Below are 16,789 nucleotides of genomic sequence, written 5' to 3' on the forward strand. Positions count from 1 at the left end.
AATTGGACAATTTGAGTCAATAGGTGTTCCTAATTGGAGTGGTTGCCGTTGAACTTGAATTGTCCAATTTCTCACACCTATTGATTTCGGATCGAGCCCAAAACTTGGGCAACATCATATTATGGTGGGAGGAGTCATTTGGTGAGTTTTGAGTGAAATCCAATCGCTAGAAGTATGGAATACACCAACCACTCCAATTAGGAACGAACTGCCATTGAACTTGAATTGTCCAATTTCTCACAACTATTGATTTCGGATCGAGCCCCAAATTTGGGCAACATCATAATATGGTGGGAGGAGTCATTTGGTGAGTTTTGAGTGAAATCCAATCACTAGAAGTATGGAATACACCAACCACTCCAATTAGGAACGAACTGCCGTTGAACTTGAATTGTCCAATTTCTCACACGTATTGATTTCTGATCGAGCCCAAAACTTGGGAAACATCATAATATGGTGGGAGGTTTCATTTGGTGAGTTTTGAGTGAAATTCAATCGCTAAAGGTATGGAATGCACCAACCACTCCAATTAGGAACGAACTGTCGTTGAACTTGAATTGTCCAATTTCTCGCACCTATTGATTTTGGATCGAGCCCAAAACTTGGGCAACATCATAATATGGTGGGCGGAGTGATTTGGTGAGTTTTGAGTGAAATCCAATCTCTAGAAGTATGGAATACACCAACCAATCCAATTATGAACGAACTGCCATTGAACTTGAATTGTCTAATTTCGAACACCTATTGATTTCGGATCGGGCCCAAAACTTGGGCAACATCATATTATGGTGGGAGGAGTCATTTGGTGAGTTTTGAGTGAAATCCAATCGCTAGAAGTATGGCATACACCAACCACTCCAATTAGGAACGAACTGCCGTTGAACTTGAATTGTCCAATTTGGAACACCTATTGATTTCGGATCGAGCCCCAAACTTGGGTAACATCATAATACGGTGGGAGGAGTCATTAGGTGAGTTTTGAGTGAAATCCAATCGCTATAAGTATGGAATACACTAACCACTCCAATTAGGAACGAACTGCCGTTGAACTTGAATTGTCCAATTTCGAACACCTATTAATTTCGGAACGACCCCAAAACTTGGGCAACATCATAATATGGTGGGAGGAGTCATTTGGTGAGTTTTGAGTGAAATCCAATCGCTAGAAGTATGGACAACACTAACCACTCCAATTAGGAACGAACTGCCGTTGAACTTGAATTGTCCAATTTCTCACACCTATTGATTTCGGATCGAGCCCAAAACTTGGGCAACATCATAATATGGTGGAAGGAGTCAGTTGGTATATTTGAGTGAAATCCAATCGCTAGAAGTATGGAATACACCAACCACTCCAATTAGGAACAAACTGCCGTTGAACTTGAATTGTTCCATTTCTCCCACCTATTGATTTCGGATCGAGCCCAAAACTTGGGCAACATCGTAATATGGTGGGAGGAGTCATTTGGTGAGTTTTCAGTGAAATCCAATCGCTAGAAGTATGGAATACACAAACCACTCCAATTAAGAACGAACTGCCGTTGAACTTGAATTGTCCAATTTGGAACACCTATTGATTTCGGATCGAGCCCAAAACTTGGGCAACATCGCAATACGGTGGGAGGAGTCATTTGGTGAGTTTTGAGTGAAATCCAATCGTTAGAAGTGTGGAAAACACCAACCACTCCAATTAGGAACGAACTGCCGTTAAACTTGAATTGTCCAATTTGGAACACCTATTGATTTCGGATCGAGCCAAAAACTTGGGCAACATCATAATATGGTGGGAGGAGTCATTTGGTGAGTTTTGAGTGAAATCCAATCGCTAGAAGTATGGAATACACCAACCACTCCAATTAGGAACGAACTGCCGTTGAACCTGAATTGTCCAATTTCGAACACCTATTGATTTCGGATCGAGCCCAAAACTTCGGCAACATCATAATGTGGTGGGAGGAGTCATTTGGTGAGTTTTGAGTGAAATCCAATCGCTAGAAGTATGGCATACACCAAATACTCCAATTAGGAACGAACTGCCGTTGAACTTGAATTGTCCAATTTTGAACACCTATTAATTTCGGATCGAGCCCAAAACTTGGGTAACATCATAATACGGTGGGAGGAAGCATTAGGTGAGTTTTGAGTGAAATCCAATCGCTATAAGTATGGAATACACTAACCACTCCAATCAGCAACGAACTGCCGTTGAACTTGAATTGTCCAATTTCTCACACCTATTGATTTCGGATCGAGCCCAAAACTTGGGCAACATCATAATATGGTGGGAGGAGTCATTTGGTTAGTTTTGAATGAAATCCAATCGCTAGAAGTATGGAATACACCAACCACTCCAATTGTGAACGAACTGCCGTTGAACTTGAATTGTCCAATTTGGAACACCTATTGATTTCGGATCGAGCCCAAAACTTGGGCAACACCATAGTATGGTGGGAGGAGTCATTTGGTGAGTTTTGAGTGAAATCCAATCGCTAGAAGTATGGCATACACCAACCACTCCAATTAGGAACGAATTGCCGTTGAACTTGAATTGTCCAATTTGGAACACCTATTGATTTCGGATCGAGCCCCAAACTTGGGTAACATCATAATACGGTGGGAGGACTCATTAGGTGAGTTTTGAGTGAAACCCAATCGCTATAAGTATGGAATACACTAACCACACCAATTAGGAACGAACTGCCGTTGAACTTGAATTGTCCAATTTCTCACACCTATTGATTTCGGATCGAGCACAAAACTTGGGCAACATCATAATATGGTGGGAGGAGTCATTTGGTTAGTTTTGAGTGAAATCCAATCGCCAGAAGTATGGAATACACCAACCACTCCAATTAGGAACGAACTGCCGTTGAACTTGAATTGTCCAATTTGGAACCCCTATTGAGTTCGGATCGAGCCCAAAACTTGGGCAACATCATAATATGGTGGGAGGTGTCATTTGGTTAGTTTTGAGTGAAATCCAATCGCTAGAAGTATTGAATACACCAACAACTCCAACTAGGAACGAACTGCCGTTGAACTTGAATTGTCCAATTTGGAACCCCTATTGAGTTCGGATCAAGCCCAAAACTTGGGCAACATCATAATATGGTGGGAGGAGTCATTTGGTGAGTTTTGAGTGAAATCCAATCTCTAGAAGTATGGAATACACCAAATACTCCAATTAGGAACGAACTGCCGTTGAACTTGAATTGTCCAATTTTGAACACCTATTAATTTCGGATCGAGCCCAAAACTTGGGTAACATCATAATACGGTGGGAGGAGGCATTAGGTGAGTTTTGAGTGAAATCCAATCGCTATAAGTATGGAATACACTAGCCACTCCAATCAGCAACGAACTGCCGTTGAACTTGAATTGTCCAATTTCTCACACCAATTGATTTCGGATCGAGCGCAAAACTTGGGCAACATCATAATATGGTGGGAGGAGTCGTTTGGTGAGTTTTCAGTGAAATCCAATCGCTAGAAGTATGGAATACACCAACCACTCCAATTAGGAACGAACTGCCGTTGAACTTGAATTGTCCAATTTCGCACACCAATTGATTTCGGATCGAGCCCAAAACTTGGGCAACATCATAATATGGTGGGAGGAGTCATTTGGTGAGTTTTCAGTGAAATCCAATCGCTAGAAGTATGGAATACACAAACCACTCCAATTAAGAACGAACTGCCGTTGAACTTGTATTGTCCAATTTGGAACACCTATTGATTTCGGATCGAGCCCAAAACTTGGGCAACAACATAATACGTTGGGAGGAGTCATTTGGTGAGTTTTGAGTGAAATCCAATCGCTAGAAGTATGGAATACACCAACCACTCCAATTAGGAACGAACTGCTTTTGAACTTGAATTGTCCAATTTGGAACACCTATTGATTTCGGATCGAGCCCAAAACTTGGGCAACACCATAATATGGTGGGAGGAGTCATTTGGTGAGTTTTGAGTGAAATCCAATTGATAGAAGTATGGAATACACCAACCACTCCAATTAGGAACGAACTGCCGTTGAAATTGAATTGTCCAATTTCTCACACCTATTGATTTCGGATCGAGCCCCAAACTTGGGCGACATCATAATATGGTGGGAGGAGTCATTTGGTGAGTTTTGAGAGAAATCCAATCGCTAGAAGTATGGAATACACCAACCACTCCAATTTGGAATGAAATGCCGTTGAAATTGAATTGACCAATTTCTCACACCTATTGATTTCGGATCGAACCCAAAACTTGGGCAACATCATAATATGGTGGGAGGAGTCATTTGGTGAGTTTTGAGTGAAATCCAATCACTAGAAGTATGGAATACACCAACCACTCCAATTAGGAACGAACTGCCGTTGAACTTGAATTGTCCAATTTCTCACACGTATTGATTTCTGATCGAGCCCAAAACTTGGGAAACATCATAATATGGTGGGAGGTTTCATTTGGTGAGTTTTGAGTGAAATTCAATCGCTAAAGGTATGGAATGCACCAACCACTCCAATTAGGAACGAACTGTCGTTGAACTTGAATTGTCCAATTTGGAACCCCTATTGAGTTCGGATCAAGCCCAAAACTTGGGCAACATCATAATATGGTGGGAGGAGTCATTTGGTGAGTTTTGAGTGAAATCCAATCACTAGAAGTATGGAATACACCAACCACTCCAATTAGGAACGAACTGCCGTTGAACTTGAATTGTCCAATTTCTCACACGTATTGATTTCTGATCGAGCCCAAAACTTGGGAAACATCATAATATGGTGGGAGGTTTCATTTGGTGAGTTTTGAGTGAAATTCAATCGCTAAAGGTATGGAATGCACCAACCACTCCAATTAGGAACGAACTGTCGTTGAACTTGAATTGTCCAATTTCTCGCACCTATTGATTTTGGATCGAGCCCAAAACTTGGGCAACATCATAATATGGTGGGCGGAGTGATTTGGTGAGTTTTGAGTGAAATCCAATCTCTAGAAGTATGGAATACACCAACCAATCCAATTATGAACGAACTGCCATTGAACTTGAATTGTCTAATTTCGAACACCTATTGATTTCGGATCGGGCCCAAAACTTGGGCAACATCATATTATGGTGGGAGGAGTCATTTGGTGAGTTTTGAGTGAAATCCAATCGCTAGAAGTATGGCATACACCAACCACTCCAATTAGGAACGAACTGCCGTTGAACTTGAATTGTCCAATTTGGAACACCTATTGATTTCGGATCGAGCCCCAAACTTGGGTAACATCATAATACGGTGGGAGGAGTCATTAGGTGAGTTTTGAGTGAAATCCAATCGCTATAAGTATGGAATACACTAACCACTCCAATTAGGAACGAACTGCCGTTGAACTTGAATTGTCCAATTTCGAACACCTATTAATTTCGGAACGACCCCAAAACTTGGGCAACATCATAATATGGTGGGAGGAGTCATTTGGTGAGTTTTGAGTGAAATCCAATCGCTAGAAGTATGGACAACACTAACCACTCCAATTAGGAACGAACTGCCGTTGAACTTGAATTGTCCAATTTCTCACACCTATTGATTTCGGATCGAGCCCAAAACTTGGGCAACATCATAATATGGTGGAAGGAGTCAGTTGGTATATTTGAGTGAAATCCAATCGCTAGAAGTATGGAATACACCAACCACTCCAATTAGGAACAAACTGCCGTTGAACTTGAATTGTTCCATTTCTCCCACCTATTGATTTCGGATCGAGCCCAAAACTTGGGCAACATCATAATATGGTGGGAGGAGTCATTTGGTGAGTTTTCAGTGAAATCCAATCGCTAGAAGTATGGAATACACAAACCACTCCAATTAAGAACGAACTGCCGTTGAACTTGAATTGTCCAATTTGGAACACCTATTGATTTCGGATCGAGCCCAAAACTTGGGCAACATCGCAATACGGTGGGAGGAGTCATTTGGTGAGTTTTGAGTGAAATCCAATCGTTAGAAGTGTGGAAAACACCAACCACTCCAATTAGGAACGAACTGCCGTTAAACTTGAATTGTCCAATTTGGAACACCTATTGATTTCGGATCGAGCCAAAAACTTGGGCAACATCATAATATGGTGGGAGGAGTCATTTGGTGAGTTTTGAGTGAAATCCAATCGCTAGAAGTATGGAATACACCAACCACTCCAATTAGGAACGAACTGCCGTTGAACCTGAATTGTCCAATTTCGAACACCTATTGATTTCGGATCGAGCCCAAAACTTCGGCAACATCATAATGTGGTGGGAGGAGTCATTTGGTGAGTTTTGAGTGAAATCCAATCGCTAGAAGTATGGCATACACCAAATACTCCAATTAGGAACGAACTGCCGTTGAACTTGAATTGTCCAATTTTGAACACCTATTAATTTCGGATCGAGCCCAAAACTTGGGTAACATCATAATACGGTGGGAGGAAGCATTAGGTGAGTTTTGAGTGAAATCCAATCGCTATAAGTATGGAATACACTAACCACTCCAATCAGCAACGAACTGCCGTTGAACTTGAATTGTCCAATTTCTCACACCTATTGATTTCGGATCGAGCCCAAAACTTGGGCAACATCATAATATGGTGGGAGGAGTCATTTGGTTAGTTTTGAATGAAATCCAATCGCTAGAAGTATGGAATACACCAACCACTCCAATTGTGAACGAACTGCCGTTGAACTTGAATTGTCCAATTTGGAACACCTATTGATTTCGGATCGAGCCCAAAACTTGGGCAACACCATAGTATGGTGGGAGGAGTCATTTGGTGAGTTTTGAGTGAAATCCAATCGCTAGAAGTATGGCATACACCAACCACTCCAATTAGGAACGAATTGCCGTTGAACTTGAATTGTCCAATTTGGAACACCTATTGATTTCGGATCGAGCCCCAAACTTGGGTAACATCATAATACGGTGGGAGGACTCATTAGGTGAGTTTTGAGTGAAACCCAATCGCTATAAGTATGGAATACACTAACCACACCAATTAGGAACGAACTGCCGTTGAACTTGAATTGTCCAATTTCTCACACCTATTGATTTCGGATCGAGCACAAAACTTGGGCAACATCATAATATGGTGGGAGGAGTCATTTGGTTAGTTTTGAGTGAAATCCAATCGCCAGAAGTATGGAATACACCAACCACTCCAATTAGGAACGAACTGCCGTTGAACTTGAATTGTCCAATTTGGAACCCCTATTGAGTTCGGATCGAGCCCAAAACTTGGGCAACATCATAATATGGTGGGAGGTGTCATTTGGTTAGTTTTGAGTGAAATCCAATCGCTAGAAGTATTGAATACACCAACAACTCCAACTAGGAACGAACTGCCGTTGAACTTGAATTGTCCAATTTGGAACCCCTATTGAGTTCGGATCAAGCCCAAAACTTGGGCAACATCATAATATGGTGGGAGGAGTCATTTGGTGAGTTTTGAGTGAAATCCAATCTCTAGAAGTATGGAATACACCAAATACTCCAATTAGGAACGAACTGCCGTTGAACTTGAATTGTCCAATTTTGAACACCTATTAATTTCGGATCGAGCCCAAAACTTGGGTAACATCATAATACGGTGGGAGGAGGCATTAGGTGAGTTTTGAGTGAAATCCAATCGCTATAAGTATGGAATACACTAGCCACTCCAATCAGCAACGAACTGCCGTTGAACTTGAATTGTCCAATTTCTCACACCAATTGATTTCGGATCGAGCGCAAAACTTGGGCAACATCATAATATGGTGGGAGGAGTCGTTTGGTGAGTTTTCAGTGAAATCCAATCGCTAGAAGTATGGAATACACCAACCACTCCAATTAGGAACGAACTGCCGTTGAACTTGAATTGTCCAATTTCGCACACCAATTGATTTCGGATCGAGCCCAAAACTTGGGCAACATCATAATATGGTGGGAGGAGTCATTTGGTGAGTTTTCAGTGAAATCCAATCGCTAGAAGTATGGAATACACAAACCACTCCAATTAAGAACGAACTGCCGTTGAACTTGTATTGTCCAATTTGGAACACCTATTGATTTCGGATCGAGCCCAAAACTTGGGCAACAACATAATACGTTGGGAGGAGTCATTTGGTGAGTTTTGAGTGAAATCCAATCGCTAGAAGTATGGAATACACCAACCACTCCAATTAGGAACGAACTGCTTTTGAACTTGAATTGTCCAATTTGGAACACCTATTGATTTCGGATCGAGCCCAAAACTTGGGCAACACCATAATATGGTGGGAGGAGTCATTTGGTGAGTTTTGAGTGAAATCCAATTGATAGAAGTATGGAATACACCAACCACTCCAATTAGGAACGAACTGCCGTTGAAATTGAATTGTCCAATTTCTCACACCTATTGATTTCGGATCGAGCCCCAAACTTGGGCGACATCATAATATGGTGGGAGGAGTCATTTGGTGAGTTTTGAGAGAAATCCAATCGCTAGAAGTATGGAATACACCAACCACTCCAATTTGGAATGAAATGCCGTTGAAATTGAATTGACCAATTTCTCACACCTATTGATTTCGGATCGAACCCAAAACTTGGGCAACATCATAATATGGTGGGAGGAGTCATTTGGTGAGTTTTGAGTGAAATCCAATCGCTAGAAGTATGGAATACACCAACCACTCCAATTAGGAACGAACTGCCGTTGAACTTGAATTGTCCAATTTGGAACAACTATTGATTTCGGATCGAGCCCAAAACTTGGGCAACATCATAATATGGTAGGAGGAGTCATTTGGGGAGTTTTGAGTGAAATCCAATCGCTAGAAGTATGGAATACACCAACCACTCCAATTAGGAACGAACTGCCGTTGAACTTGAATTGTCCAATTTCGAACACCTATTGATTTCGGATCGATCCCAAAACTTGGGCAACATCATAATATGGTGGGAGTAGTCATTTGGTGAGTTTTGAGTGAAATCCAATCGCTAGAAGTATGGAACACACCAACCACTCCAATTAGGAACGAACTGCCGTTGAACTTGAATTGTCCAATTTCTCACACCTATTGATTTCGGATCGAGCCCAAAACTTGGGCCACATCATAATATGGTGGGAGTCATTTGGTGAGTTTTGAGTGAAATCCAATCGCTAGAAGAATGGAATACACCACCCACTCCAATTAGGAACGAACTGCTGTTGAATTTGAATTGTCCAATTTGGAACGCCTATTGATTTCTGATTGAGCCCAAAACTTGGGCAACATCATAATATGGTGGGAGGAGTCATTTGGTGAGTTTTGAGTGAAATCCAATCGCTAGAAGTATGGAATACGCCAACCACTCCAATTAGGAACGAACTGCCGTTGAACTTGAATTGTCCAATTTCGAACACCTATTGATTTCGGAACGAGCCCAAAACTAGGGCAACATAATAATATGGTGGGAGGAGTCATTTGGTGAGTTTTGAGTGAAATCCAATCGCTAGAAGTATGGAATACACCAACCACTCCAATTAGGAACGAACTGCCGTTGAACTTGAATTGTCCAATTTGGAACACCTATTGATTTCGGATCGAGCCCAAAACTTGGGCAACATCATAATATGGTGCGAGGAGTCATTTGGTGAGTTTTGAGTGAAATCCAATCGCTAGAAGTATGGCATACACCAACCACTCCAATTAGGAACGAACTGCCGTTGAACTTGAATTGTCCAATTTGGAACACCTATTGATTTCGGATCGATCCCCAAACTTGGGTAACATCATAATACGGTGGGAGGAGTCATTAGGTGAGTTTTGAGTGAAATCCAATCGCTGGACGTATGGAATACACCAACCACTCCAATTAGGAATGAACTGTCGTTGAAATTGAATTTACCAATTTCTCACACCTATTGATTTCGGATCGAGCTCAAAACATGGGCAACATCATAATATGGTGGGAGGAGTCATTTGGTGAGTTTTGAGTGAAATCTAATCGCTGGACGTATGGAATACACCAACCACTCCAATTAGGAACGAACTGCCGTTGAACTTCAATTGTCCAATTTGGAACTCCTATTGATTTCGGATCGAGCCCAAAACTTGGGCAACATCATAATATGGTGGGAGGAGTCATTTGGTGAGTTTTGAGTGAAATGAAATCGCTAGAAGTGTGGAATACACCAACGACTACAATTAGGAACGAACTGCCGTTGAACTTGAATTGTCCAATTTCGAACACCTATTGATTCCGGATCGAGCCCAAAACTTGGGCAACATCAGAATATGGTGGGAGGAGTCATTTGGTGAGTTTTGAGTGAAATCAAATCGCTACAAGTATGGAATACACCAACCACTCCAATTAGGAACGAACTGCCGTTGAACTTGAATTGTCCAATTCCGAACACCTATTGATTTCGGATCGAGCCCAAAATTTTGGCAACATCATAATATGGTGGGAGGAGTCATTTGGTGAGTTTTGAGTGAAATCCAATCGCTAGAAGTATGGAATACACCAACCACTCCAATTAGGAACGAGCTGCCGTTGAACTTGAATTGTCCAATTTGGAACACCTTTTAATTTCGGATCGAGCCCAAAATTTGGGCAACATCATAATATGGTGGGAGGAGTCATTTGGTGAGTTTTGAGTGAAATCAAATCGCTACAAGTATGGAATACACCAACCACTCCAATTAGGAACGAACTGCCGTTGAACTTGAATTGTCCAATTTCGAACACCTATTGATTTCGGATCGAGCCCCAAACTTGGGCAACATCATAATATGGTGGGAGGAGTCATTTGGTGAGTTTTGAGTGAAATCTAATCGCTAGAAGTGTGGAATACACAAACCACTCCAATTAGGAACGAACTGCCGTTGAACTTGAATTGTCCAATTTTTCACACCTATTGATTTCGGATCGAGCCCCAAACTTGGGCAACATCATAATATGGTGGGAGGAGTCATTTGGATAGTTTTGAGTAAAATCCAATCGCTAGAAGTATGGAATACACCAACCACTCCAATTAGGAACGAACTGCCGTTGAACTTGAATTGTCCAATTTCCCACACCTATTGATTTCGGATCGAGCCCAAATCTAGGGCAACATCATAATATGGTGGGAGGAGTCATTTGTTGAGTTTTGAGTGAAATCCAATCGCTAGGAGTATGGAATACACCAACCACTCCAATTAGGAACGAACTGTCGTGGAACTTGAATTGTCCAATTTCCCACACCTATTGATTTCGGATCGGGCCCAAAACTAGGGCAACATCATAATATGGTGGGAGGAGTCATTTGGTGAGTTTTGAGTGAAATCCAATCGCTAGACGTATGGAATACACCAACCACTCCAGTTCAAAACGAACTGCCGTTGAACTTGAATTGTCCAATTTGGAACACCTATTGATTTCGGATCGAGCCCAAAACTTGGGCAACATCATAATATGGTGGGAGGAGTCATTTGTTGAGTTTTGAGTGAAATCAAATCGCTAGAAGTATGGAATACACCAACCACTCCAATTAGGAACGAACAGCCGTTGAACTTGAATTGTCCAATTTGGAACACCTATTGATTTCGGATCGAGCCCAAAACTTGGGCAACATCATAATATGGTGGGAGGAGTCATTTGGTGAGTTTTGAGTGAAATCCAATCGCTAGAAGTACGGAATACACCAACCACTCCAATTAGGAACGAACTGCCGTTGAACGTGAATTGTCCAATTTCTCACACCTCTTGATTTCGGATCGACCCCAAAACTTGGGCAACATCATAATATGGTGGGAGGAGTCATTTGGTGAGTTTTGAGTGAAATCCAATCGCTAGAAGTACGGAATACACCAACCACTCCAATTAGGAACGAACTGCTGTTGAACGTGAATTGCCCAATTTCTCACACCTCTTGATTTCGGATCGACCCCAAAACTTGGGCAACATCATAATATGGTGGGAGGAGTCATTTGGAGGGTTTTGAGTGAAATCCAATCGCTAGATGTGTGGAATACACCAACCACTCCAATTAGGAACGAACTGTCGTTGAAATTGAATTGACCAATTTCTCACACCTATTGATTTCGGATCAAACCCAAAACTTGGGCAACATCATACTATGGTGTGGGGAGTCATTTGGTGAGTTTTGAGTGAAATCCAATCGCTAGAAGTATGGAATACACCAACCACTCCAGTTAGGAACGAACTGCCGTTGAACCTGAATTGTACAATTTCTCACACCTATTGATTTCGGATCGAGCCCAAAACTTGGGGAACATCATAATTGGTGGGAGGAGTCATTTGGGGAGTTTTGAGTGATATCCAATCGCTAGAAGTATGGAATACACCTACCACTCCAATTTGGAACGAACTGCCGTTGAACTTGAATTGTCCAATTTGGAACACCTATTGATTTTGGATCGAGCCCAAAACATGGGCAACATCTTAATATGGTGGGAGGAGCCATTTGGTGAGTTTTGAGTGAAATCCAATCGCTAGAAGTATGGAATACACCAACCACTCCAATTAGGAACGAACTGCCGTTGAACTTGAATTGTCCAATTTCTCAGACCTATTGATTTCGGATCGTGCCCAAAACTTGGGGAACATCGTAATTGGTGGGAGGAGTCATTTGGGGAGTTTTGAGTGAAATCCAATCTCTAGAAGTATGGAATACACCAACCACTCCAATTAGGAACGAACTGCCGTTGAACTTGAATTGTCCAATTTCTCACACCTATTGATTTCGGATCGAGCCCCTAACTTGGGCAACATCATAATATGGTGGGAGGAGTCATTTGGTGAGTTTTGAGTGAAATCCAATCTCTAGAAGTATGGAATACACCAACCACTCCAATTGGGAACGAACTGCCGTTGAACTTGAATTGTCCAATTTCTGACGCCTATTGATTTCGGATCGAGCCCAAAACTTGGGCAACATCAAAATATGGTGGGAGGAGTCATTTGCTGAGTTTTGAGTGAAATCCAATCGCTAGAAGTATGGAATACACCAACCACTCCAATTAGGAACGAACTGCCGTTGTACTTGAATTGTCCAATTTGGAACACCTATTGATTTCGGATCGAGAACAAAACTTGGGCAACATCATAATATGGTGGGAGGAGTCATTTGGTGAGTTTTGAGTGAAATCCAATCGCTAGAAGTATGGAATACACCAACCACTCCAATTAGGAAGGAACTGCCGTTGAACTTGAATTGTCCAATTTCTCACACCTATTGATTTCGGATCGAGCCCCAAACTTGGGCAACATCATAATATGGTGGGAGAAGTCATTTGGTGAGTTTTGAGTGAAATTCAATCGCTAGAAGTATGGAATACACCAACCACTCCAATTAGGAACGAACTGCCGTTGAACTTCAATGGTCCAATTTCTCACACCTATTGATTTCGGATCGAGCCCCAAACTTGGGCAACATCATAATATGGTGGGAGTAGTCATTTGGTGAGTTTTGAGTGAAATCCAATCGCTAGAAGTATGGAATACACCAACCACTCCAATTAGGAACGAACTGCCGTTGAACTTGAATTGTCCAATTTCTCAGACCTATTGATTTCGGATCGAGCCCAAAACTTGGGGAACATCGTAATTGGTGGGAGGAGTCATTTGGGGAGTTTTGAGTGAAATCCAATCTCTAGAAGTATGGAATACACCAACCACTCCAATTAGGAATGAACTGCCGTTGAACTTGAATTGTCCAATTTCTCACACCTATTGATTTCGGATCGAGCCCCTAACTTGGGCAACATCATAATATGGTGGGAGGAGTCATTTGGTGAGTTTTGAGTGAAATCCAATCTCTAGAAGTATGGAATACACCAACCACTCCAATTGGGAACGAACTGCCGTTGAACTTGAATTGTCCAATTTCTCACGCCTATTGATTTCGGATCGAGCCCAAAACTTGGGCAACATCAAAATATGGTGGGAGGAGTCATTTGCTGAGTTTTGAGTGAAATCCAATCGCTAGAAGTACGGAATACACCAACCACTCCAATTAGGAACGAACTGCCGTTGTACTTGAATTGTCCAATTTGGAACACCTATTGATTTCGGATCGAGAACAAAACTTGGGCAACATCATAATATGGTGGGAGGAGTCATTTGGTGAGTTTTGAGTGAAATCCAATCGCTAGAAGTATGGAATACACCAACCACTCCAATTAGGAAGGAACTGCCGTTGAACTTGAATTGTCCAATTTCTCACAGCTATTGATTTCGGATCGAGCCCCAAACTTGGGCAACATCATAATATGGTGGGAGAAGTCATTTGGTGAGTTTTGAGTGAAATTCAATCGCTAGAAGTATGGAATACACCAACCACTCCAATTAGGAACGAACTGCCGTTGAACTTCAATGGTCCAATTTCTCACACCTATTGATTTCGGATCGAGCCCCAAACTTGGGCAACATCATAATATGGTGGGAGTAGTCATTTGGTGAGTTTTGAGTGAAATCCAATCGCTAGAAGTATGGAATACACCAACCACTCCAATTAGGAACGAACTGCCGTTGAACTTGAATTGTCCAATTTGGAACACCTATTGATTTCGGATCGAGCCCAAAACTTGGGCAACATCATAACATGGTGGGAGGAGTCATTTGGTGAGTTTTGAGTGAAATCCAATCGCTAGAAGTATGGAATACACCAACCACTCCAATTAGGAACGAACTGCCGTTGAACTTGAATTGTCCAATTTGGAACACCTATTGATTTCGGATCGAGCCCAAAACTTGGGCAACATCATAATATGGTGGGAGGAGTCATTTGGTGAGTTTTGAGTGAAATCCAATCGCTAGAAGTATGGAATACACCAACAACTAAAATTGGGAACGAACTGCCGTTGAACTTGAATTGTCCAAATTGTACACCTATTGATTTCGTATCGAGCCCAAAACTTGGGCAACATCATAATATGGTGGGAGGAGTCATTTGGTGAGTTTTGAGTGAAATCCAATCGCTAGAAGTGTGGAATACACCAACCACTCCAATTAGGAACGAACTGCCATTGAACTTGAATTGTCCAATTTCTCACACCTATTGATTTCGGATCGAGCCCCAAACTTGGGCAACATCATAATATGGTTGGGTAGATTAGGTTGCATATTAGAGATCACGTGTTGTGTAGATACCATGCACAATTACATGCCTTAGGAGAATCATGCATCCTGCACCTAGATACCATAGGCTTGTATGCGATAATCTATTGTTAATGAAGCTTGAGTCAATTTCTATGCATTCATAACTTGGATAGGAAGACTAGTGGTAGATTCCAAGGCTCTAACACTTCTCAATCATTGTTTCACAACTTGTTCATTGCTGCCATTGTTTACTTCCAGCACTTCCATTTCATTCTCTTGTTTTCATTTAAACAACAAAAACCCCCCATTCGAGTGCGTGTGTGGTGCTAGGATTCTGTCCTAGACCTTGCCAATTGTTAGTTAGTTTGTTTCTTTGTTTTCAGTTTTTCCATCATTCTAAGTAGTTTAACTTGCAACCAAGTTACCATTCTCCGTGGGATCGACCTCGTATTTCATAAGCTATACTATAAATGGTTCGTGCACTTGCGAGAATTGAAGTTTCTATTTTTAATAACTCATTTTAGTTGTTAGGAATAGGCTCAACAAGTTTTTGGCGCCGTTGCCGGGGAACCGGTAACGATGGTGCTATAGTTAGATTACTTTGAGTGTTTTTGTTTTTGTTTTCGTTGGTTTTTATTTCTGTATTCTGTTTTTCTTTTTAGTTGTTATCTCCATTTGAAGGCACTAATTGGTTTCTTGTGTGTGCATATATGTCCGAATCTGATTCTGAGCCAATTTCACCAGGAACTTTTGCTGTACGTGTTGGTTTGAGGAGGAATTATAGTTCTTTAAGTGCTGAATCTGAGAGCTACGAATCTGAAGGTTCAAGCAAGATGGCAGAGATTCCAAACAACAACAATAATGATGAAGGAGGTGGTGCGCTTGTTGTCCAACCTAGGAAACCCCTGCGTGAATTTTCCATCCCCAAAGTCACTGATCAACCTTCGTGCATCGTCTATCCTCAACTCACAATTGACAGGTTTGAGCTTAGAAGTGGTATGATTCATCTTCTTCCAACTTATTATGGTAATACCACTGAGGATCCTTACATGCATGTTAAGCAATTCTTTGAAATATGTGCTACAATCAAAATTCAAGGACTTGATGATGAGCAGATTAAGATGAGGCTATTCCCATTCAGTTTAAAAGATAAGGCTAAGTCATGGTTATACTCTTTGCCTAATGCTTCAATTCGTACTTGGGATGAGCTTTCTAATAAGTTTTTGCAGAAATTCTTTCCAGCTCAAAAGACTAACAAGATTAGAAAGGAAATTCTTGGTTTCACACAAAGAGAAGGAGAAGCTTTTCATGAATGCTGGGAGAGGTACAAGGAGATGATGAGTTCTTGCCCACACCACAATATAGAGAGTTGGATGCAAATGCAATCTTTCTATGAAGGTTTGCTTGATTCCGAAAGGATGATGGTAGATGCAACAAGTGGAGAAGGACTGATGAACAAAACAGCAGATGAGGCTTTTACTCTCTTTGAATCTTTGAGTACCAACTCTCAACAATGGAGCTACAATAAAGGAAGAGGAGCTCCTATGAAAGCTGTGGTCTCTGAGGTAAGTACTAATAATGAGATTAATGCAAAACTTGATGTTATGTGTTCTTTGCTTCAACAGGCAGTGACTGGCCCTCTAGGAAGCAAAGAGGAAGTTCAAGACCAATCTTTTGCAAAGCACATGCTAGAGCAAGCAAATGCCCTTCAAGGAAGGAATCCTCAGAATGATCCTT

General features: G+C 41.5%; 1 non-coding gene across 1 annotated transcript; it reads right to left on the reverse strand.

Annotated features, from left to right (window-relative positions):
* Positions 1 to 16,308: 16,308 nt before the first annotated feature.
* On the reverse strand, positions 16,309 to 16,415 carry LOC148296576 (small nucleolar RNA R71). Its single transcript, XR_015834205.1, has one exon. It is a non-coding gene; the product is annotated as a small nucleolar RNA R71 (small nucleolar RNA).
* Between the last annotated feature and the right edge of the window lie 374 nt (positions 16,416 to 16,789).

This window comes from Prunus avium, chromosome 2, assembly GCF_965620075.1.
Source record: "Prunus avium chromosome 2, drPruAviu1.hap1.1, whole genome shotgun sequence".
NCBI classification, from domain to species: domain Eukaryota; kingdom Viridiplantae; phylum Streptophyta; class Magnoliopsida; order Rosales; family Rosaceae; genus Prunus; species Prunus avium.